Genomic DNA, 24,428 nt, shown 5'->3' on the forward strand with positions numbered 1-24,428 from the left:
TTCACACGCACGAAACTGGCTCATTGATTGGATTTCGGCGCACTCACATTCAGGACTGTTCGTTCAAAAGATATAGATTTAAGTCTGTTTGTAGGTGCGAGGTCTTGATGTATAACGAGTTCTGGTTTTCCTACGATTTTTCAGTATGCTCTTGTAGCTAACTGTAATCGCCCAATTTCAGGAGACGCCGTGTTTACAAGGACTTGGATCCAGACACATGGACAGGCCCTGAGTGTTCCAGAAATCTTCCGCATTGTCTCCTTCATTTGGACGTCGACTTTAGGCTACGTCTGCACCTTTCATCCAGACAGATGTACAATATTCTGCTACGCTATAGACAGGGGCTAGCGCTGAAATCCTCAATTCCCTCACTCAACAACCCTCCGTCTTTCCAGCCAGTTTCGAAAGGATAGCATTGCAGGACATACGTTTCTAAATTTTGATAAGGATTGAGTCAAGATTCTTGGTAAAGTTACTGAAGGTTGTCATTTCGCTTAGGCTGTGCCAAAAAAAAAAAAAATCTGTGTTGTTTGTATGTCACATTTTCCGACATTTTGTCATCATCAGGTGGTCTGGAAGCAATCATTCCCTACAAAATGTTACACAAAGTTTTCAAATTAGACCATGAAGAAAAACAAGAACGTAGTATTGCTTATGTGATTTTTTTTCTTTATTGTTATTTTAAAACCTGTACAACAGGCAGGCTGTCAGCAGCATTCTACGCTGCTCTTCAACCATAGAATAGACAATGAGAAAAAACAGAAAGAATACACATAAGTTACATAACGGCGGGTAAGAAAACAGTAGACACATAAATACAAACATGGAGCCGTTCACACTCGTCGATAATCCACACTACAAACTGTTGACACGACGCAAAAACACCGAAGATGTCGATGGCACAGGTGAACGATGGAGTGTGACGGTGAACACTGAAGACAAAACACGACGGCACACACGAGACACTGATGGCGATGATCTCCGGGGCGCGAATGTCCACGTAGCGTGTGCGAGTCCGGGGACCTGCCAAGAGGGGAAGAAGGGTGACGGGGGAGGGGGGAGGGGGGAGAGGGGAGAACAAAGATGCCAATGGCGGAGGAGATGTGAGTAGGAGTAGAGGGACAGGGGAGGGGAAGCCCGGGGGAGGAGTGGGGAGAAATGGAGGAGGGAGGGAAGGGGGAGAGAAGGGAGGGAGGGTGCCCAAAGGAACAAACACAGGAAGAGGGAGGGAGGATCAAAGTTGGTAGGAAGGGTAGATGGAGGGGAGGAGGGCATCATCAGGGAGGGAGAGCTGGCGGAAGCTACCTTGGAAGAGGGTAAGGAGGGTGGAGAGATGGAGAGCAGGTGGGACGTGGGGATACAGGGGCGGCAGCGGGGGGATGGGAGAGGATGGGGGAGACAACAGGGTGAGGAGGATCGAGTTTACGGGAGGTGCAGAGGATCCGTATCCTTTCAAGGAAAAGGAGGAGGTGGGGGAACGGAATGAGGTCGTACAGGATCCGCGTGGGGGAGGGGAGACAGATGCGATAGGGGAGGCGGAGAGCATGGCGTTCAAGGATCTGAAGGGATTTGTAAAAGGTTGGGGGGGCTTACGTGGGGCAATGATATCCAGTTAACAATGTAGAGCTTCAAGTTGTGAAGTGGGTACCATTGGCCCACGTAAGTAATTGTACATTCTTATTTTTCTTCATGATCTAATTTGTAAACTTCTTGTAATTTTTTCGTGGAGACTGATTGCTTCCGGACCACATGATGAGGACAAAATGTTGAAATTGCAATCGTGATATTGTTGTGTACATAGTTCCGCATAGTCAGCGCGTACACAACTTCCCCACTAGAGCGCGCCCCGCTAAGCACAACAGCGCAGGCACAGCGCTCGTCTCTCCGCACTACGAGATGGCGCTGCCATAGAGACGGACCAAATTCTGCTTCCGCCGATCTGCGTGTTAATATGTAACGCAGCCAATGAGATTGCTGCTAACGTAGAACCTTTTCTCTCCGTGGATCACACTCACGCGGTGCTACATGAACGCCCGAGGTATTATAACGAGTGTACAGACCTCCGATAAGTCAGTGAGAATTTGTCTGCAACAGTCTGTACGAGTTATATATTTGTCTGTACCAGTCTATAGTCAAGTTTCAGTCTGCGCCTAATAAGATTACCATTTTCCTGTACATAGCCATGAAGATAAATGTATAGACACTTTTGTCAAGTATCAGAGATATATGTGAGAATAAGATTAATGTACCAATACCAAAGGAACTTCAGATTGTCAATTGTAAATAGCATCCAGAACCAAGTTAAGTAATTTTTATGCTTCTTATTATTTTAATAAATGTGTGTGAAAATTAATCAAGTTCTGTTTAAAGTTGGTCACCGTCAATCTGCTACTCTAAGCGTGCAAGTGGCATTTCTATCGTCTGACCTAACGGCGGAAGATAAACACGTCATGATAAGACCACGAGACATATTGCTGACACTCGCCTACTTCGTTAGAGCGACAAGTCAAATAATCTGATGGTGTGTGTGTACTGAAGGTCCTACAGTACGCACGCCACAGATATATAAAGAATAAAGATTTTTGAACAGCCTAAGCGGAATGACAGATTTCAGTAACTTTAGTTTCCGTTTTGTATCTTCTAAATGTGAGCTATACGTCGGAGTGCGATCGAATTGCACTCCCTAGTATTGTGGCGTGATGCGTTGGCCATCCATAGGCAGCAGCAGTTTTATATTTGTATTTCTATTGTTAAGGTCCATTATGGTGCTGTTTGTTTTATTATGACTTAAATGCAGATTGCACTTGAAGTAGTAGGTGTTCAATACTTTCGGTATTTTGTGGAATTTTTAGTTTCATATGCGATGAGCAGGTCGTCCGCGTTCGCAAATTTACGTGAACTGGAGTCTGGCATGTCAGCATTCAGAATGTGCTCTTGCTGATGAGTCTGATGAATTATTTTCGGGAAATCAGCAGAGGAATATGTTCGTTTCGGAGCGATGTTTGGACAAGTTCTGGTCTCACGCTGTTATACATTTCGAATCGCTCCTCTCGTTCCCTGGAGTCAACTCGAGGCTGGCCAATCGCGGCGCACGGGAGTTCCAGATGGGGGGTGGGGGGGTGGGGGGGGGTGGGGGTAGAGGTTGTGGGTGAGTGGCCGCGCGTCGAGCTTCCAGGCCGCCCATGTGTTGCTCTACTCATGGAACGCTCCTGGCGACTTGTTGATATTAGTTTGTCCAAAGTGGAATTGAGATGGAAGCTGCTGTTTCTATTTTCTAGAATTTTATGCACTCTTGTGTCTATAGCTTCCTCGATTATGGAATCTAAGAAACCCCTGGACCGACTTAACACCTTTGTTTCTTCAAAGTTGAACATATGTCTCTCCATCTGTGATGCTCTGCTCTGCGACCGTCGACTTCTGTGTGTGACCGAGGCGGCCGTTCCTGGCGTGTTCTGCACATCTCCACGACGTGCAGCGTTGCGTTTGGCCTGTGTGTTGGTGACCCCCACTTACACATTATGACATAAGCACCAGGTGTTTCTAGTCTTAAAGGAGCTTTTATGGGACACAGTACGATCTTAAGTCTGCATCCTAGGCGGCGAACCATCTTCAAGTTATGCTTGTCCAGGACGTCTTTTCCTTTTTCTTCCAGTCATTCGACCTGAGAGTGAGTTTTATTTGCGCCTCCGAGTAGTCGTTCCTGCCAGAAGATGTGCGCTCATATGAAACTTTGCCGGCCACAGTGGCCGTGCGGTTCTAGGCGCTTCCGTCCGGAACCGCGGGACTGCTACGGTTGCAGGTTCAAAATGGTTCAAATGGCTCTGAGCACTATGGGACTTAACATCCATGGTCATCAGTCCCCTAGAACTTAGAACTACTTAAACCTAACTAACCTAAGGACATCACACAACACCCAGCCATCACGAGGCAGAGAAAATCCCTGACCCCGCCGGGAATCGAACCCGGGCGTGGGAAGCGAGAACACTACCGCACGACCACGGGATGCGGGCTTGCAGGTTCAAATCCTGCCTCGGGCATGGATGTATGTGATGTCCTTAGGTTAGTCAGGTTTAAGTAGTTCTAGGTTCTAGGGGACTGATGACCTGAGATGTTAAGTCCCATAGTGCTCAGGGCCATTTGAACCATTTTTTTTTTGAAACTTTCTGGCAGATTAAAACTGTGTGCCAAACCGAGACTCGAACTCGGGACCTTTGCCTTTCTCGGGCAAGTGCTCTATCAAGTTTTGTATGGCATTGTTGGATGGGACATCCCTCGGGATGTCACATACCATTATCACAGACAGCACAGTGTAAAGCATTTTGTAAAATTCGTAGATGCTGTTGACCAGCGCCTAAACAAGATGTTCAGTTTAATTCCTATCTCGGCGGATCTCAGTTTCTGGTCTACTGTGTCGAACAAACCATCTCCATTTTCACTTAACTTAGCCTTTCAACAAATATTTCGTTTTACCCCAATTTACCACTGCTGTGAACGTTGGGTTTTCGTCACATTTCTGTATCTAGTATTATCTTAGCTCGACTGCTTTTTTAAGTGTGCATCACATTCTGGGAATTTGTTGCGAGTGATCTGGTAGTTAATTGCTAGGATTTTAATAGTCTCACATCTAAGAGGAATTTCTTTAGTCACACACTAATACTTTGGCGTCTCAAGCAACTATCATTATCTGGACTAGATGGCCAATCACCTTATCTGGACATCATTTAAATGGACATTAATTTCTCAACACAGTGGCTCAAGTCTTTGAAGTTGCAGAATAGCTTGTCACAGACTCTTTGAAGTCTCAGGTTCTGGCCTTCCACTCTACTCGGAATCTGTGGGCCACGAACAGTACTGGGAAAATGCTGTAGATTATGAGCTTCATTGAAATTCTGTGAATAAAGCTGGTCTTGTCAGCTTTCTCTGCCAGTTGCTAGAATGATACACGTTTCACTCAGAGCCCAAATGACAGGCATCGTTTCTTCCAACGTGCGCCACGGTTTGTAGCTGGTTGCAGTCTCTTCTCTCAATGGCTTCACCGACAACGTCTACATCTACGTCTACATCTACATGACGACACTGCAACTCACACTTAAATACCTGGCAGGGATTCAATCAACCACTTTCACATTATTTCTCTACCGTTCCACTCTCTAACAGCGCGTCGGAAGAATGAACACTTAAATCTCTCCGTGCAAGCTGTGATTTCTCTTATTTTATTACGATGATCATTCTTCCCCATGTAGGTTGGCGTGAACAAAAATTTTCACATTCGGAGAAGAAAGTTAGAGATTCGTGAAAAGATCTTCAACATGTTCACAGGAGGCCTGCAGGCTAACACAAAGAGTGTACAGGGTGATCATTCTTATCCCACTTGCGTCTGTTTCCCTGTGACACAGGACACAGCAGGTTTCCCTTCGGCTGAAGTGTATCGCACTGACTCAGTTTTAGTTTCAATAGGACGCAGCACATCAGACTTGTTGTGAGGGGATGAATGTAGTATCTTGATATCTCCCAGGTTTCTGCTTCCCCTGTACAGGACCTCTAGACCTACAACTGACATGCCACTCGGAATCAAATCGACGAGTAGTGATAGGTCCTTCAGTATACTTCAGTTGCAGTGCTTCTTCCTATTCGTTTGCGATTTGCGATTTAATTAAATACCGAATTAAAAACGGATCTATGTGGGATCAGCGCTTCATTGGATTCCTGTTTAAATTTTCATCGCTTCGTCTGCAAGGGGGATCGGGTTCGATTCCCGGCCGGGTTGGAGATTTTCTCCGCTTCGGGAATGGGTGTTGTGTTATCATCATTTCATCCTCATCACCAGCGCGCAAGTCGCCCTCTGTGGCGTCAACTGAAATAAGACTTGCACATGGCGGCCGAACTTCCCCGGGTGGGCCTCCCGGCCAACGATGCCATACGCTCATTTCATTTTTTTCATCGTTTCGTAATTTCGTTTAAAAACTTAATTCTTGATGTACTAACTGAGAGTATTTGTTCAACAAATGTTCTGTTTTTTCTTCTATCACTAACATTTTTAATGTTAGGAATATCGTCTCTCTGTCTATAGCATCTTAATGGTTTTTTTTTTAAATAACGGAAGATAACGTTTGTGTTTAGGTTATACGCTGCTCTAATGATAAGATATGTTTCTGGGTTGAATGTCTCTCCCGGAAAAAATCTGCTTTACCTGAACTCGGCTTGTTTTCCATGGATTGTGTGTTCTTCCTGTTTTTCTGTCACGTTGAAAAGTGCTTCTGAAAGCATTTTCTGTTTGCAGGAGGATGCCATTTTCCCTGCCGCCTTTCTTTTGTATAGGTTGGATGATGGGCTGGTAATTTTGTGTAAGCTCGTATCTGTCATCTTCTACATCTTGTCTAGTATCCTGTCACACTGTTCTTCAGGAGCAAAATATTTTGCTAATTGCAGCGTTGTTTTTGCTTCTGAAAATGGATCCTCCTTTCTTATTGTATGAAGTGTATTCGTATATATTTTTATTTCTGAATGTCTTTCTTTCTAAACTCCACAAATATATTTGTCCCGAGATTTTCATATGTTCCACACTCTAAGTATATATTTCATTGCTTCTTCAAGTGTAACGGTCTGCAATTTGCATATTCTTCTTCTTTGGTCATCTCACCAATTGTTTCACGTTATCTGACAAATGTTTTATCAAGCCCAGGAACATTTTTATATTTTGACTTAGATCAGTTGAGGTAAAACTTGGTTTTACTCTCTGTTACAGAGTGCTCTCATTCTATGCTGACCCATTTCTTACTCTTCTGTTCATGATATATCTACAGCTTTGCCTGGTTGTTGAACGATCCATCTAATCTGACCATAAATTTGTATTTAGGTAGTGTTAGGTTTACATTCCCTTCGGAAATTTTCGTGAAAAAAGTTATAGTGGTTTCAAACAAAATTGTCTGCGAAGTTTATAAGCCTTTCATCATTTTTGTTTGTGTTATGGGAAATCACCTACGATAGCTTCGGGTTTCACTGCTCTGCCAGTTTGCGTATTTAAGTCTGCTGCAAGTAATTTCAGACAGTGCTTGCGTGTTTGTTATGCCTTATGTTCCAAGATTTCTCGGAATTATTTAACTTTTTCTAGGTTTCTTACTGACGCTGATGATGGCTGCATGTGCTCTGATGATAGTGTAATCTGTATTTTTTATTTGTCTGAGATAAATAATATCCGTTGTGTTCGTGTCGAAATATTTGCATGTGTTCGTGTGTGTGTGTGTGTGTGTGTGTATGTGTGTGTGTGTGTGTCAGTGCAGGCCGCATAGAGCATTGTAGCGTTTTGTTTCAGGTTTTCTTTGATAAAACATAGCATGCATTCCTATCAACGTTTCCGGCTTCCTGTGTTGGAATCTTCTTTAACTTTTTTAATCTGGAAATTTTCAAGAGAGCCTTGGTGTTCAGTAGTCACTGCAGATTTAAGAAACTCCAGTTCTTGCTTACATAATGGTGCGAGCGTTCCAGCCTCCGATGATGCAGTTCTACGAATGCTTGCAGTGACCAAGGACTGAATATTTCCTGGAATATACTGTAGTTTGCCTACCACCACTCGTTAGGTTGAACTTATATGGAAAGCGACTTTAACACCCTTGGTGGGATGTTGCATTTGTAATACTGTCCATAGATGGTTCTTAACCGGCCACCTAATATGAGAACAGACACAATTTGTAGTAGATCCTGCAGTAATAGTAACTTAAGATTCTTCCCCTTACGAAATGTTTGCTGCCCTGTCCTCCACCTGCAAAGTTAGGGTAGGATAAAGGTCGCGTCAGATGGATCCTGGCTCTTTAACGAACTTTTTACTCCTTCTCATCCAATTCCATCATTCGCGAGTGGGAGTAACCATATTAATACGCATTTTCTGCTTTACAAACTTCTCTTACCAGTTAAAATAGTCAGTCATTTTTATTAATCTTCCCACTATGCCTTTTCGAAGGTTTTATCGATATTATTAGATTGATTTATTTCAATTAAAAAGACGTAAACAATTTGTACATACAACATACGACCTTTCTGGGAAACTTATGGAAGGGTTTTGCGGCGGAGTAAATAAAAAATATTTTCATACATGGCCCAAAGTTGTGTGGATGGTTTCGTTGCATACATAAGTAGAAACAAATGTATCGGTTTTTTGGTTTCCGGTTGGACATGTAGAATATTGACGTCTGTGTTATCAACATTATATTTTGTTATTTTACTCGTATATACCCTTCATAAGCCATTTCCTAATAAATATTTCATACCAGATCGCAAAAGTGACATACAACACAAAGGCATTCACACATCTTTCACTAAAGAAAGTAAACTTGCTCAGACGTTTCTTCAGGTCAGCATCACAAAAGACGTACTGAAACACGCAGGCTCATACAAAATTGAATGTTTGAAATTGGACTGCTTCTCCATTCATCAGACAGGCAGATCATTTAATATTACATTAAAAGAATGTATGGCAGCACTGAGAAAGAGTAACTATGCATTGGATATCGAAGCACTCCGACTGAACCCCAGAGGGGAAACCTGATCGCGTTTTAAATGACAAAATATCAGTCTCTATTAACACCAAATCAAAAGGAACTGATTCCATGTTAAATGATAAAAATATTAATATGTACGACAGTATTATTTTTTGTTATAGAAGCTGTTTAAATTACTAATGTACAAAAAGACACAAACACGCCACTTTCCTCCTTCATACTAAGCTGATGTATTTCCAAACATAGATCTTTCAAGTTCTACTTACGGTAAAAACACAAGAGATACACCTGTACATCAACATTTTGTATCGCCTGTCAGCTTATTTGTAAAGTCTTGTGCATATATTATTTATAGAAAAAAATATGTTTTGCTTCAGCCATTTCTTAATATACGTCATCTAGTAACACGTTTTAATACGACCACCTCTCCACTATAATTAAATATGTTAACGCATTAGAATCCTCATAACCAGTATACAACATTTGGAATCACAGCTTTGTAATGCGTAAGCATTTATGAAACTTTATTTGCAGTTTAACACACAACAGCCCATCTAAGCTCTCTCAGCCTCTGCGCACACACACACACACACACACACACACACACACACACACACACATATCATCTCGCTCTGTTTCTCTCTCTCTCTCTCTCTCTCTCTCTCTCTCTCTATATATATATATATATATATATATATATATATATAGAGAGAGAGAGAGAGAGAGAGAGAGAGAGAAACAGAGTGAGATGATGACAAAAGAGTGTTTGAAAATTTGATATTTGTCTCTATTACATTATAACGTACATTGTAATCGTTAGATCCTATCACATAGTCACTCGTTTTTCAGTTCATATAATGAGTGTGCAATATAAATATGATTCAGAAAAGGAGCCTGTGACCATTGAAAATTATTTTCATTTCTATTGTTACCTACCTATGCAATCAAAGCATCCACATAACCTTGAGCCATGTACTGTGGTGGTTTTTTGCCTCCACAGCCAGACACTGCCACAAGTTACCAAAAAAATTGTCTGTACAAATCACGTCTCTCTTGTTAATGGAAATAAATCTACTTGATATTGGAGGTAAAGTCTTCTGAAACATGTTGTGAGAAGATGGATAAGGCCGCGCGGGATTAGCCGAGCGGTCTTAGGCGCTGCAGTCATGGACTGTGCGGCTGGTCCCGGCGGAGGTTCGAGTCCTTCCTGGGGCATGGGTGTGTGTGTTTGTCCTTAGGATAATTTAGGTTAAGTAGTGTGTAAGCTTAGGGACTGATGACCTTAGCAGTTAAGTCCCATAAGATTTCACACACACACACACACACACACATACACACACACACACACACACACACAAGATGGATAAATCCAGAATGAGATTTTCACTCTGCAGCGGAGTGTGCGCTGTTATTGCCCGCGAAAGGCAAAGGTCCCGAGTTCGAGTCTCGGTCGGGCACACAGTTTTAATCTGCCAGGAAGTTTCAAGATGGATAAAACTGAATGGCCACTGTTATCTGTGTATACACATAAAAATCACAGTTTGATGTAATATAGAATGTTCGCGGTTAAAAGGATTCCTACATTACCGGTCATCTCGAAATTTGCTTTTGCGTTCATATGATGTCATGAAATTCCTTGACTTTTTCTTTTCTTTCGGCCTAATTTCTTGTCGACAGCTAATACGGAGGATGAAATGATGTTCTGGTTCACCTACCACGTCCAAAGAGCATATGCTCTGCGACCACCTCCATAATCACGCGGACTTTTCTAGGAATAAAAGAACAGAGGAGCTAAGCGAGCCACCGCAGCACAAGTCACCTGATTAACATTAATCATACTTCACTGTGGTGGCCCCACACGTAGAGCACGCGGCAGCTTGTAGTGAAAATACGCAGTGCGAAACAATATTTCCTCGTCAGTTTACCAAGCCACATTTTAGTGTACGCCGTGGTTAGCAACATTCTATATTCGTTCATTTCTCACACATATGGTAGTATTTAATAAATTTAGTAATGTTACATCATCTCTCCAAGCACAAATAAAACCGATAAAACCGATGAATGAAATTTCCTGGCAGATTAAATCTGTGCCGCACCGTGACTCGGACCTGGACCCCTTGCCGTTCGGTGGTAAGTGCTCAGCCGACTGAGCTATACACATATTCATTCTAGAAAATCTATGAATACTGTAAATCCATTTCAGTGTGTATGTCGATTTCATGTTTGTGAAGCACGTTCGACACGAAAAAAGGAAACTACCTCAGAGTCCGTCTAGATATAGGTCAGATCTGTAAAGGTCAACATAATTGAAAGAAACACCATATAGACAAAATTCCACTGTACCAGACATTTTGAGATATACACTACTGACCATTAAAATTGCTACAACAAGAAGAAACGCAGATGGTAAACAAGTATTCATTGGACAAATATATTTTACTAGAACTGACATGTGATTACATTTTCACGCAATTTGGGTGCATAGATCCTGAGAAATCAGTACCCAGAACAACAACCTCTGGCTGTAATAACGGCCTTGATACGCCTGGGCATTGAGTCAAACAGAGCTTGGATGGCGTGTACAGGTACAGCTCCCCATGCAGCTTCAACACGATACCACAGTTAATCAAGAGTAGTGACTGGCGTATTGTGAAGAGCCAGTTGCTCGGCTACCATTGGCCAGATGTTTTCAGTTGGTGGGAGATCTGGAGAATGTGCTGGCCGGGCCAGCAGTCGAACATTTTCTGTATCCAGAAAGGCCCGTACAGGACCTGCAACATGCGGTCGTGCATTATCCTGCTGAAATGTAGGGTTTCGCAGGGATCGAATGAAGGGTAGAGCCACTGGTCGCAACACATCTGAAATGTAACGTCCACTGTTCAAAGTGGCGTCAATGCGAACAAGAGGTGACCGAGACGTGTAACCAATGCCACCCCATATCATCACGCCGGGTGATACGCCAGCATGGCGATGACGAATACACGATTCCAACTTGCGTTCACCGCGATGTCGTCAAACACGGATGCGACCATCATGATGCTGTAAACAGAACCTGGATTCATCCGAAAAAATGACGTTTTGCCACTCGTGCACTCAGGTTTGTCGTTGAATACACCATCGCAAGCGCTCCTGTCTGTGATGCAGCGTCAAGGGTAACCGCAGCCATGGTCCCCGAGCTGATAGTCCATGCTGCTGCAAACGTCGTCGAACTGTTCGTGCAGATGGGTGTTGTCTTGCAAACGTCCCCATCTGTTGACTCAGGGATCGAGACGTGCCTGCACGATCCGTTACAGCCATGCGGATAAGGTGCCTGTCATCTCGACTGCTAGTGATACGAGGCCGTTGGGATCCAGCACGGCGTTCCGTATTGCCCTCCTGAACCCACAGATTCCATATTATGCTTACAGTCATTGGATCTCGACCAACGCGAGCAGCAATCTCGCGATACGATAAACCGCAATCGCGATAGGCTACAATCCGACCTTTATCAAAGTTGGAAACGTGATGGTACGCATTTCTCCCCATTACACGAGGCATCACAACAACGTTTCACCAGGCAACGCCGGTCAACTGCTGTTTGTGTATGAGAAATCGGTTGGAAAATTTCCTCATGTCAGCACGTTGTAGGTGTCGCCACCGGCGCGAACCTTGTGTGAATGCTCTGAAAACCTAATCATTTGCATATCACGGCATATTATTCCTGTCGGTTAAATTTCGCGTCTGTAGAACGTCATCTTCGTGGTGTAGCAATTTTAATGGCCAGTAGTGTAAAATGTGTCTGATGAATCAGCTTAAATACGATGCACTCAATTTTTTTCGCCAGTACGTAGTGCGTTTCATTGCATTAAGTAACCCATTCGGTATATTAGTTTTCTTCTTCTTCTTCATGTGCCGTCTCCTCTAAGAAGGTTGGCTGTCATCATGGCAATTTCTGATCTTGATTTGGCCGATCTAAGGAGTTCTGACGTTGAACAGTTGTACCAATTTTTTAGATTGTCAATCCAGGATGTCCGTCTTCTACCCCTCGTTCTCTTCCCACAAATTTTCCCTTCTAGTATTATTCGCAATATTTTGTAATTTACTCCCCTAATAACATGGCCTAAATATTGTAGCTTCCTTACTTTAATAGTTTTCTTAACTTCCAGTAATGTCTCTACGCACTTCAACGTACACTGAGTTCGATGGGATCCATGACGGGCGATATAGGTGGCCAAATGATGCGCCCGAACTGACCAAAATGTTCTTCAAACCGATTGCGAACAATCGTGGCCCGGTGACATGGCGCATTGTCATCCATAAAAATTCCACCGCTGTCTGGGAACATGAAGTCCATGAATGGCTGCAAATATTCACAAAGTAGCCGAACATAGGCGTTTCCAGTCAATGATCGGTTCAGTTGGAACAGAGGACCCAGTCCATTCCACATAAACACAGCCCACGCCATTGTGGAGCCACCACCAGGTTGCACAGTGTCTTGTTGACAACTTGGGTCCGTGGCTCGCCGGGTCTACGCCACACTCGAACCCTACAGTCAGCTCTTACTAGTTGAAACTGGGACTCATCTGACCAGATGACGGTTTTCCAGTCGTCTAGCGTCCAACCGATGAGGTGGCGAGTCAAGGAGAGGCACTGCAGCCGACATCGTGTTAGCAAAGACATTCACGTCATAGCCCATTAACGCACAGTTTCGCCGGCCTGTCCTAACGGATACGTTCTTCTGACGTCCTACATTGATTTCTGCGATTATTTCACGCAGTGTTACTTGTCTGTTAGCACTGACAACTTGACGAAAACAGCCTTGGTCGTTGGCCCGTTGGGCACTGCGTTGTCAGTGGTGAGAGAAAATGCCTGAAATTTGGTATTCTCGGCACACTCTTGACACTGTAGATCTCGGAATATTGAATTCCCTAACGATTTCCGAAATGGAATATCCCATGCGTCTATCTCCATCTACCATTCCGCATTCAAAGTCTGTTAAATCCCCTCGTGCTGCCAGAATCACGTCGAAAACCTTTCCACATGAATCACTTGACATAAATGACATGTCTGCCAGTGCACTGCCCTTTTATACCTTGTGTACGCGATACTACTGCTATCTGTATATGCGCATATTACTATCACTACAGTTTACGTCAACTGTGGCTGTACATGCCTTCGTAGCCGGGTGATCCGTCCGTCGGATGGGGACGTTAATCTTCGGTGGTCCCCTTGGTGCCATTTGAGAGGGGTAGGCAACATGCCCGTAACACTACATTGTACATGCATCCATTTACATACCTGTTTATGTTGTGTAAATTGGGCTAGTGCGAGTCAATAAGAGTGGTTGCAGTCTGTCAGTATGCTACTTCACGAGAGGGTGTACGCAACCATCTCAGAGCTACGTTACTTGGATGCACGATTAGAGGGAAAGGCTTTATTCCACTCCCACTGTGTTAGACGACCTAAGTCCTAGCGTATATTTCTTACGCTGATCTCTCAAAACATCACGGCGAGCAGATATATGCATTTAGTTAACAGCATCACATGACATGGGGCCGGAGCGAGAGCCTAAATGCAACAACGATTCGAGCGTAATTCTGCCTCACACTGTAAAGTAGAACAAAGTATGCAAAATAGAGCCGACGTTCCGACCTATTCGCAGTGGCTTACTTTAGGCTTACAAGTCTACCAGTCATAGAATTGGTTTACTTGATCGTAACGTGATAATAATGTACACTACTGGCCATTAAAATTGCTACACCACGAAGATGACGTGCTACAGACGCGAAATTTAACCGACAGGAAGAAGATGCTGTGATATACAAATGATTAGCTTTTCAGAGCATTCACACAAAGTTGGCGCCGATGGCAACACCTGCAACGTGCTGACATGAGGAAAGTTTCCAACCGATTTCTCACACACAAACAACAGTTGACCGGCGTTGCCTGGTGAAACGTTGTTTTGATGCCTCGTGTAAGGAGGAGAAATGCGTACCATCACATTTCAGACTTTGATAAAGGTCTGATTGTAGCCTATCGCGATTGCGGTTTATCGTAACGTAACATTGCTGCTCGCGTTGGTCGAGATCCAATGACTGTTAGCAGAATATGGAATCAGTAGGTTCAGGAGGGTAATACGGAACGCCGTGCTGGATCCCAACGGCCTCGTATCACTAGCAGTCGAGATGACAGGCATCTAATCCGCATGGCTGTAACGGATCGAGCAGCCACGTATCGATCCCTGAGTCAACAGATGGGGACGTTTGCAAGACAACAACCATCTGCACGAACAGTTCGACGACGTTTGCAGCAGCATGGACTATCAGCTCGTAGAGCATGGCTGCGGTTACCCTAGACGCTGCATCACAGACAGGAGCGCCTGCGATGGTGCACTCAACACGAACCTGAGTGCACGAATGGCAAAACGTCATATTTTCGGATGAATCCAGGTTCTGTTTACAGCGTCATGATGGTCGCATCCGTGTTTGGCGACATCGCGGTGAACGCACATTCTCCAGATCTCTCACCAATTGAAAACGTCTGGTCAATGGTGGCCGAGCAACTGGCTCGTCACAATACGCCATTCACTACTCTTGGTGAACTGTGGTATCACGTTGAAGCTGCATGGGCAGCTGTACCTATACACTCCATCCAAGCTCTGTTTGACTCAATGTCCAGGCGTATGAAGGCCGCTATTACGGCCAGAGGTGGTTGTTCTAGGTACTGATTTCTCAGGATCTATGTACCCAAATTGCGTGAAAATGTAATCACATATCAGTTCTAGTATAATACATTTGTACAATGAATACCTGTTTATCATCTGCATTTCTTCTTGGTGTAGCAATTTTAATGGTCAGTAGTGTATTTGACGTTATTGGTGAGTCGTCGAGTTCTCTTTTGCAGTCTGTTAGCTCGTCTGCACTTTTGTCTTGAAGAGCTATAGCCTAGTGAGCATGCGGACCATTTTAACTGTTCTTGATAAATGAGATCAGGAAAACACTGTTCTTGCTAACAGACTGCTGAGCCGCTAGTATCTCTTGTTTTATAATGATTTGGCATTTCAGTCGTGTTGTGTTATGTCCTATATGGTTTTAGTCAACCTGATATTGGCACCGAAAATCTGTGGACTTATACAGCAGGAATGCCTGAAATAACAAGACAAAATCTCGTGCACCGATCTTGTGCTTGCCTTTGACGTTGCTGGTTTTCGTTTGGAGATACTGATGCATGGTACGGAATGATATGTTCTATGCTCGTAGTTGAGAATTTCATTGGACTAGTTTACCCCGATTCTGTACAACTTGTTTATTTTTGCACTCTTTTACAGAATCCCCCAATATATACAATGTCATTTAATGCTAGAGATACAAATTAAATGGACGAGTACAAGACAGTGAAACCAGCAAATATCCTATTTAACGTAGGTTCGGAATTTAATGATTTTCCCCATAGACGTATTACGCCTTAGTACGTGTACACATCAGTACATCCCTGAGGATCCACACTGCAGATATACAGTTAAGGACAAATATGTTATAACAAGTGTTCCACATGGCCAGTAAGGTGTGTCTAGCGCCATTGTTATATACAGATTCTAGCTTTTTATCTGCCTCTGTCTGTGTGTGTGTGTGTGTGTGTGTGTGTGTGTGTGTGTGTGTGTGCGTGAGAGAGAGAGAGAGAGATAGACAGAGAGAGAGAAGAGAGTTGGTGGGTAGGAGGGTGGGTGTGGATCTGTTTCGTATGCGCAACTGTATAGCTGCTGTTGTCATCCTGCTATCTTGTCACCGCCAAACTTGCTGCTAGGCAGTTATTAAACAAATAATGCAATAAAAGTTGATTCTAAGCACATCCTGGCCCACTTACTTCGATATTCTAGTGAGTGTAAAATAGCCCTCGTCACCTGACATGATGTAGGTAGCCATAAATTTTACAACTCGTGCTCTCTCATCATGTAAGTTATGTAATCGAACTGGAAGAGAAATTCTAATTTATGTTCCATTAATTACTCATTAAAAAATTCTGTTCTTTAAACTAGTGGGCAAAGTCTAAGAAAGCCGCCATAGCTTTTGTGGGGAAAAGTCGAGGGGAAATCGCTTCGGAAACACTTAGCTAGGTCACGTGGTTCGTGTGAGATGATAATACTACCTTAAGCTGCTACGTTGTTTCTACTCGTCAGTCATGCTCGGCGTGTGAACCACATTGCACATCTCACATTTAATCAACATCAAGACAAATTTTTCCACGGCAGATATCACTATTCGGTGGCACTGTCGCGTTCCATCGGGTTAATTTATTGTAATGTGAATACGTGGCTAGCACCGTTATTAAATCCAGATTATAGCTTTTTCTCTGCCTTTATATATATATATATATATATATATATATATATATATATATATATATATATATATATATATATGTGTGTGTGTGTGTGTGTGTGTGTGAGAGAGAGAGAGAGAGAGGCAGAGAGAGAGAGAGAGAGAGAGTGTTAGTGACTGGGTGTGGATCAGTTTCGTATGCGCAACTGTGTTGCTACCGTGTCACCGCCAAACCTGCTGCAAGAAAATTATTAAACAAATAATACAATAAAACTTGTTCACGCTACTCGTAGAACGATGCTTCGACATACAAAGCAACTCACTGGGACTCAGAAAACGAAAATGCTGCAGGAAATAATTTAGTGTCTGTAGCTGACAGTGTCATTTTTTCTCAGCAGATAAAACAAAGTAGCTCGCACTGTGCCACTTTGTTCCGTGGTGAACAATGCATACGTTGTCACCTGCATTAGTTTCATGTTAGACACCTCACGGTTAAGACATACCCGCAACGATTAGTGGACTAGTGTTGCAACCCTGAAGAAGGCCCTTGCGTGTAAGTCGAAACATCGATTACTGTTTCGTATGTTTTGTTTTCTTTTATAGCGTGATGAATTGCACTAGCATTAACTGTTTCACATACATCAAAAAACGTTTTGCATAACCCGGTTCCCAGACCTCCTGAAGGTAGACGTTGACTGTGGATATTGTATCACAGACACACTCCGTTTGACTGTTCACAGATGTCACTAAACCCGCCCAAAGATGTAAAAAACCATGCATGAGCAGCATCTATCAGACGGACGGGGTCCGACAGCCGATCAGTTCCAGTCATTCCACCAGGAAGGAGGTACACGCCTCGTGTTGTCTGTAATTCAATCATGCCTAGACGGTCAATACCGCGGTTCGATCGCGTCCGCATTGTTCCTTCGTGCCAGCAAGGGCTCTCACCAAGGGAAGTGTCCAGGCGTCTCGGAGTGAACCAAAGCGATGTTGTTCGGATATGGAGGAGATACAGAGAGATAGGAACTGTTGATGACATGCCTCGCTCAGGCCGCCCAAGGGCTACTACAGCAGTGGATGACCGCTACCTACGGATTATGACTCAGGGGAACCCTGACAGGAACGCCACCATGTTGAATAATGTTTTTCGTGCGTGCTTTTCGTGGTATGACTCAATCTGTGCGCAACAGGCTGTATGATGCGTAACTTCACTCCCGACGTCCATGGCGAGGTCCATCTTTACAACCACGACACCATGCAACGCGGTACAGACGGGCCCAACAACATACCGAATGGACCGCTCAGGATTGGCATCACGTCCTCTTCACCGATGTGTGTCGCATGTGCCTTCAACCAGACAATTGACGGAGACGTGTTTGGAGGCAACCCGGTCAGGCTGAACACCTTAGACACACTGACCAGCGAGTGCAGCAAGGTGGAGGTTCCCTGCTGTTTTAGGGTGGCTTTATGTGGGACCGAAGTACACCGTTGGTGGTCATGGAAGGCGCCATAACGGCTGTACAATACGTGAATGCCATCCTCCGACCGATAGTGCAACCATATCGGCAGCATATTCAAAAATGGCTCTGAGCACTATGGGACTCAACTGCTGAGGTCATTAGTCCCCTAGAACTTAGAACTAGTTAAACCTAACTAACCTAAGGACATCACACACATCCATGCCCGAGGCAGGATTCGAACCTGCGACCGTAGCGGTCTCGCGGTTCCAGACTGCAGCGCCAGAACCGCGCGGCCACTTCGGCCGGCGGCAGCATATTGGCGAGGCATTCGTCTTCATGGACAATTCGCGTCTCCACTGTGCTCATGTTGTGAATGACTTCCTTCAGGGTAACGACATCGCTCGACTAGAGTGGCCAGGATGTTGTCCAGACATGAACCCTATCGACAATGCCTGGGATAGATTGAAAAGGACTGTTTATGGACGACGTGACCCACCAACCACACTGAGGGATCTATGCCGAATCGTCGTTGAGGAGTGGGACAATCTGGACCAACAGTACCTTGAGGATAGTATGCCACGACGACTACAGGGATGCATCAATGCAAGAGGATGTGCTATTAGGTATTAGCAATCTTGACCACCACTACTGCAGGTCTCGCTGTATGGCGGTACAACATGCAATGAATGGTTTTCATGAGTGATAAAAAGGGCGGAAATGATGTTTATGTTAATCTCTATTCCAGTTTTCTGTACAGATTACGGAACTCTCAGAACCGAGATGATGCTAAACTTTTTTTGATGTGTGTATTCGTCAGATCACTGACATCCTCTTAGCGGTAACACTTGAACAGAACTAGGCTCAATGTCTGCATTACTAGAATATACTTCACGTATCTATACAATAAAATATTCGATTAATAATCACGTGAAATCTTCCAAGTAGGAATCCGTGGTTCTCTTTCTTATGTAGGCCTAGCTCTCTTAGCTGTTCCTTTATACATTCTCATAAAACCAAAACTAGTGGCCTTCCTTCCGATGATCTTTTATGACGTCAATCGGAAAGAAACGAGAAAAGTTACATTGCTGTGCTGGACGATTCGTGTTAGGATGTATCACTGTTCAAATCAGTATCCGGCTGACTTAGATGCCCCTTGGTATCTCTAAAGCACTTTATGTAGAAAATCAGCTGGTAATTCTGTCTGCTTCTACTGAGTCTGCCCTCTACCCCTAATGAACTCACCAAGCGAAGCGGCGCAGTGGTAAGAACCTGGTCTGGCACACGGGAGGATAGCGCTTCGAATCTTAGTCTGGCCATCCAGATTTAGGCTTTCTGTGGTTTCTCTCAACCGTTTAAGGAAAATATTGCGAGGATTGCTTTGGAAATGAAATGACTGATTTCTTGCCCTCTGCTTTCTTAACCCGAGCTTACGCCCCGTCTCTAGTGACCTCGTTGTCGACTGTACGTTCCCTTCATTTTCCACTTTTCCTTTAGAGAACTCGACATGAAAGTGACGTTAAGCACTCTGCTCAGGAAAGCATACTACGTTATCTCTTGATGAGTCCGAGTAGCCTGCAATTCTAGATGAAATTCGATGTCAGTTAGGGGAGAGCCAGCCAAAGTGGCCATGGTGGGTAAAGTGGCTGGCTGTTGGGGCCCCGGGGACTATGAGGGGCTGGCATCGCGCGAAAATGCCTTAACTTCCTCTCTCTGGAGGGCCCAGTCACACCATGACGTCTAACTTGTTTGCTGTGTCGCACCTCAGAGTTATAATAACTTTTGTGGCTGTTAGTTATCCTGATGTCTGTTTGTGTATTTATTACGGAGAGGGACTGTGACTTACGTCTTTTTGATGAAATTATGTTGAAAGTGTCTTTTCTTGACTCCGTAATCCTACTTTAGTTATTGAAAGTTCGGTCATGTTATAAGAGGGTATACAGCTTTCGTTTAAAAGCGTCAATGCGACAAAGTGGCTTCTGGCCGCTTTGAGTAAAGATGGTGTGGGGAGGGGGGGGGGGGGGGAGTAAAAGCAGAGCCCGAAAGAAGGGCTCAGAACCGATACTCGCTGCGAAGAAGCGGCAAATAACGAAAGACAAGAAAAAGAAAATAAAGACGGAAATCGACAAAGAGGAAGGCAGTAAAAAGAAGAGTGCGAAAAGCAGGAATCCGAAACCTAGAAGAGCTCTTTTTGATGACAAAGATGGAGACACAGAGTGCATGTACTGTGAAGAAAAATTTTCATATTCAAAGCCAGAAGATCAGTGGATTAAAATACACTCCTGGAAATGGAAAAAAGAACACATTGACACCGGTGTGTCAGACCCACCATACTTGCTCCGGACACTGCGAGAGGGCTGTACAAGCAATGATCACACGCACGGCACAGCGGACACACCAGGACCCGCGGTGTTGGCCGTCGAATGGCGCTAGCTGCGCAGCATTTGTGCACCGCCGCCGTCAGTGTCAGCCAGTTTGCCGTGGCATACGGAGCTCCATCGCAGTCTTTAACACTGGTAGCATGCCGCGACAGCGTGGACGTGAACCGTATGTGCAGTTGACGGACTTTGAGCGAGGGCGTATAGTGGGCATGCGGGAGGCCGGGTGGACGTACCGCCGAATTGCTCAACACGTGGGGCGTGAGGTCTCCACAGTACATCGAAGTTGTCGCCAGTGGTCGGCGGAAGGTGCACGTGCCCGTCGACCTGGGACCGGACCGCAGCGACGCACGGATGCACGCCAAGACCGTAGGATCCTACGCAGTGCCGTAGGGGACCGCACCGCCACTTCCCAGCAAATTAGGGACACTGTTGCTCCTGGGGTATCGGCGAGGACCATTCGCAACCGTCTCCATGAAGCTGGGCTACGGTCCCGCACACCGTTAGGCCGTCTTCCGCTCACGCCCCAACATCGTGCAGCCCGCCTCCAGTGGTGTCGCGACAGGCGTGAATGGAGGGACGAATGGAGACGTGTCGTCTTCAGCGATGAGAGTCGCTTCTGCCTTGGTGCCAATGATGGTCGTATGCGTGTTTGGCGCCGTGCACGTGAGCGCCACAATCAGGACTGCATACGACCGAGGCACACAGGGCCAACACCCGGCATCATGGTGTGGGGAGCGATCTCCTACACTGGCCGTACACCACTGGTGATCGTCGAGGGGACACTGAATAGTGCACGGTACATCCAAACCGTCATCGAACCCATCGTTCTACCATTCCTAGACCGGCAAGGGAACTTGCTGTTCCAACAGGACAATGCACGTCCGCATGTATCTCGTGCCACCCAACGTGCTCTATAAGGTGTAAGTCAACTACCCTGGCCAGCAAGATCTCCGGATCTGTCCCCCATTGAGCATGTTTGGGACTGGATGAAGCGTCGTCTCACGCGGTCTGCACGTCCAGCACGAACGCTGGTCCAACTGAGGCGCCAGGTGGAAATGGCATGGCAAGCCGTTCCACAGGACTACATCCAGCATCTCTACGATCGTCTCCATGGGAGAATAGCAGCCTGCATTGCTGCGAAAGGTGGATATACACTGTACTAGTGCCGACATTGTGCATGCTCTGTTGCCTGTGTCTATGTGCCTGTGGTTCTGTCAGTGTGATCATGTGATGTATCTGACCCCAGGAATGTGTCAATAAAGTTTCCCCTTCCTGGGACAATGAATTCACGGTGTTCTTATTTCAATTTCCAGGAGTGTACAAATATGTGCTTCCTCTGAGCTCACGAACTCTACAGGAGTTGAGGAACTCAGTTTGACCTTTGTTTGTGAAACGTGAAAATAATTTAATTCGAATCATGTTTCACATTTTAAAAAATGCAAAACAGTTTTTATCCCTCATTTATTAGTTTGAAACTAAGTGGCCATTTAGCACACTCATTTAAGGCAAAGTGGCCATGTTACCACTTTGTTGAATTGTTTCAAGCACTTTATTTGAGCCTAAGGTGATTAAATTGCTCCATATCATACCTCGATAGCTGTAGATTATAAACGCTCATTTCCATCTATTGCCACTCAGCTTAGAAAATAAAAATACCTTAGCTGGCCACTTTGTCCGACTCTCTCCTATGTACCTACAGACCCATACGAATGTACGTAAATACTGGTCTGTTTGTTTATCCCTGCCTCTCCTCCACAGTCAAAGACTGTACATTGACACAGAACACTTACAAACAGTGACACATTTAATTGCGAGAAACGATCAAATAGAAATCCGCATGAGATCAGTCAAATTCAACATTGGCCGAGTTTGCGACCAGAACTCTGGAAGATACACCGCTATGAACATTGCTTTCCGTTGTTTTTGTATGGTGCCGGAAAATGTCCCTTTCTGCCCCATACACACGCTGCACACACAAAATGTAAGCGTTTACTTCAAAGTTACACGATGAAATGAGCTATTAAACACGTGTATTTTAGAGTAAAAAAATGGTTCAAATGGCTCTGAGCACTATGGGACTCAACATCTTAGGTCATAAGTCCCCTAGAATTTAGAACTACTTAAACCTAACTAACCTAAGGACATCACACACACCCATGCCCGAGGCAGGATTCGAACCTGCGACCGTAGCAGTCCCGCGGTTCCGGACTGCCGCGCCAGAACCGCTAGACCACCGCGGCCGGCTTTAGAGTAAAGACGGTGTAATCTTTGCTTGTCGTCGACAGAAAACACACAATAAACCTCTCAACAATTTAGTTGTAGTTAATAATTAACGAGTTACAGTGATTCAAAAAAGAGCTACAATGTTTTTCTCCTCCCGATTGTGGCCCAGTGGAAAGGTCTTGAGTCTAAGGGTATGTGTGGTGGACTAAATACAATAAACTAAAAACTTGTATGCGCGGAGCATAAGCAACCGTGTCCGCGTAGCATAAATAATTAATTTTTTGAAGTGTGCTATTATGTAGAACAACTCCCCTCTTACAGACGGGGAGCTACTAATGAACTACACTCATGCACTCGCACTTCTCGCACACAATGTTGTAAGGGAACTGGATAGACGTAACCAGGACGATTCGGTTTCTTCAAACTTTCTGAGGGCTTTTAATGATACTGAAGTCTAATTAAGTGAAAAGTGTTAGCATGGGATATCTAATTAGAACTGCGAGTGAATTGAAAATATCTTGACGACAAAGCACGTAATCTAGGATAAATTTACATCTAAAGACACTGCAGTAATACGTGGAGTACCCGAAGGAAGATAATTGGCCCATCACTGTTCTTATTATACGGCAATGATGGTGTGAATAGTATTAGTTGAAATCTCGAACTTTCCTCGTATGATGTATTTATCTGCCGGCCGCAGTGGCCGAACGGTTCTAGGGGCTTCAGTCTGGAACCGCGCGATCGCTACGGGCGCAGGTTCGAATCCTCCCTCGGGCATGGATGTGTGTGATGTCCTTAGGTTAGTTGGGTTTAAATAGTTCTAAGTTCTAGGGGGCTGATGACCTCAGATGTTCAGTACCATAGTGCTCAGAGCCATTTGAACCATTTGCATTTATCTATGAGAAAACTCGGTCGGAGTGAAATTGCAGGAACATATCTAGGCTAAATATTAGGCTTTTATAAACGTTGGAAACTAAATGGCTATGACGTAGCCTTAGTCTACACAATTAATGAGACACGAAACATGTGTGTAACGCAGTCTGGAATACTGCTCAAGTGAGCGGAGATAACAGAAGACATCAAGCTTGTACAAAGACTGACGATACGAATGGTGACAGGTATTTTTGATCTGCGGTAAACATTAACATAAATGACGATATATTTAACTGGCAAACACTGAAGAAAGATGTCTTTTGCGTTATAAAAATTTATTTAAAAATTTCAAGAACCGTCTTTAAGGACGGAAACTGCAAGTATTCCTCGGCACTCTACGTTTCGATTCCGCACAGCTGTGAAGGTAAAGTTAGACTTATAAGGCACATAGGCAGTCACTCTTCCTATGTTTCACCAGAGATGGAACAGCAGCAAACGTAACAGCTGACACAGCAAAAAGTACCCCGTTCCACACATTCGCAGAACGTATCTAAGGATATAAATGTGTCGAATATTTACTTACTTAAACTAATAACTTACAGGATTAATTTATTCGTTACTGATCAATTCGTTTGTCTTATGTTTAGTAAAAATAGCTCTGTGAGAATAGTTTATGCTTGACTCCTCCAAATTACTTGCTGT

General features: G+C 44.4%; 1 protein-coding gene across 8 annotated transcripts in view; it reads left to right on the forward strand.

The window, feature by feature from the left end:
- The window catches only part of LOC126248937 (protein tipE), a 234,590-nt gene that overhangs the window by 163,386 nt on the left and 46,776 nt on the right, over positions 1-24,428 (forward strand). The gene's annotated exons all lie outside the window — the stretch shown is intronic.

This window comes from Schistocerca nitens, chromosome 3 (genome assembly GCF_023898315.1).
Source record: "Schistocerca nitens isolate TAMUIC-IGC-003100 chromosome 3, iqSchNite1.1, whole genome shotgun sequence".
Taxonomy (NCBI): domain Eukaryota; kingdom Metazoa; phylum Arthropoda; class Insecta; order Orthoptera; family Acrididae; genus Schistocerca; species Schistocerca nitens.